Genomic DNA, 1836 nt, shown 5'->3' with positions numbered 1-1836 from the left:
CACCAGAAAAAAATCCAAGCCCCGCCCCCTGAAATGACGTCACGTAGCTGCTCGTGGTGTCGCCGGTGAGAAAGGACTAATTTCACATTTAAAAAAATAAATAATTAAATAATAAATATTATATTAACAGTACTTTTGTTAAATTATTTCCCCACCCATAAAAAGACCTAAATGTACCAAATCTTCTCTAGGCTGTTAGGGCAGCGGAAAGTTAATAGTCTTTCCTCAATCCCTGTACGACAGTTAATAACAAAAAAAAGAATTTAAGTACAAAAATAAGCCGCACACTCTCAAGTTCGCAGACACATATGCCCACCACGGATGAGTAGTCATCCCTGTTATACAGCCATACTTTTTTCCAAGTACCCTGAAAGCAAGCATGCATGCACAGTTCATCGCGGTCAAGCGGTGTCTTGGGGATGACGCGTAAATATGGGCGTGTCCTAATGTCTCCCAGAGATTTGCAGATCTGCGTCTACGTGTTTTAAATGTGTACTGTCAGCAGGGGGCAGTGTCAGCCGGCTCACAATGTTTGTGTTGCTCTTTGCTTTAAATCAGTCTTTGCAGTGAGAAAGGCAGGAGTCGCCTAACAAACTTATTGAACGCCAAAAGTGCCAATGTGTCATAAATAAAACTAGCATGTGTCCTCATTTAATTACAGTAGGAAATAAATAATTAATAATTTACAAAATACGTAATTAAATAGGTACACGTACCATTTACTTATTAAAGTATAAATTAATTTCATTTAAAAACCATTTTGATTATTTTTACTATTTGATTTCATGGTTCCTGTGCTGCAGCGCATCATGAAATATTTTAACTGTCACTGCATCTCATTAACAGATCCAAACATCTCATTGGTTACCTTGTACACAGCAAGTCAAGACAATTTAATCCCAGATAATGGACTGATGCAGTGTCACAGTCAGTTGAATTGGTGGTAGTATAACCCTGGAACAGTTAGGTATCCCAGCAATTTGAAGAAAATCACCAATGGCAATGGTTGTGAAAAGTGCTCCAAACTGTAAGTAAAATTTTGACACACTGTTGTTTTTCTGTCACCAACTATACTTTCGAGATTTTTTTAAGCAGGAATGTAGTGGTGTGTTGCACTTGTTTATAACAGTTGATTTTCAGTTAAAAATATCATTAAAGCCAGGAGGTTTCAACTAGGAGGATCTTTACCCGTTCAAGGATTGTTCCACAAGTCAGACTTGTTTCATGTGGACACTACCACAACTTTTATGAGCACAACACAATTTATGTGTAACAAAGGGCCAGAGGGTGTCCATTTCCAGTGATTTTTTTTTATCCTGTGGGGATCCACAAGCCATGATCTACAGCCCACCCTGTGATCCTTGCAGTAAAAATAAAAGCAAATGGGATGAGAATTAGTTCCTCTATATCTGAATCCATAGATTTTAGCCTGAAAAGGGTGGAGTGCCCACATTATGTTATGCCACATCACATGGAGGGTTTTCAGTAATTTGGAGTGTTGTTCATGACTGAGTGAAAAGTGGAGCAGGAGACTTAGAGCATCTTGGGAAACCTGAGGACAATGGCCAGCAAGTTCATCTCTGCACCCTACTGATACCAGGATAAGAAAGTGGGTGGAAGAGTGGATGGATGGCTGGATGTATTTGGTTCTCCTTCATCTGTATCACTAAATATGACTGAGGAAACCATTAAATGTATTGCTGGTATGATGCCCTTTTTTTCAGAAAACACAGAATAATGAAAACAACGCAAAGAATACCTGCTAATTCTGCAAATACCCTCATGTTCCACAAAATATGTGTTCTGAATATGGGGGGGGGGGGGGGGGGGGGGGGG

Source organism: Rhamphochromis sp. 'chilingali', assembly GCF_963969265.1.
Source record: "Rhamphochromis sp. 'chilingali' genome assembly, chromosome: 2".
Classification (NCBI taxonomy): domain Eukaryota; kingdom Metazoa; phylum Chordata; class Actinopteri; order Cichliformes; family Cichlidae; genus Rhamphochromis; species Rhamphochromis sp. 'chilingali'.
This window is presented reverse-complemented; position numbering follows the sequence as displayed.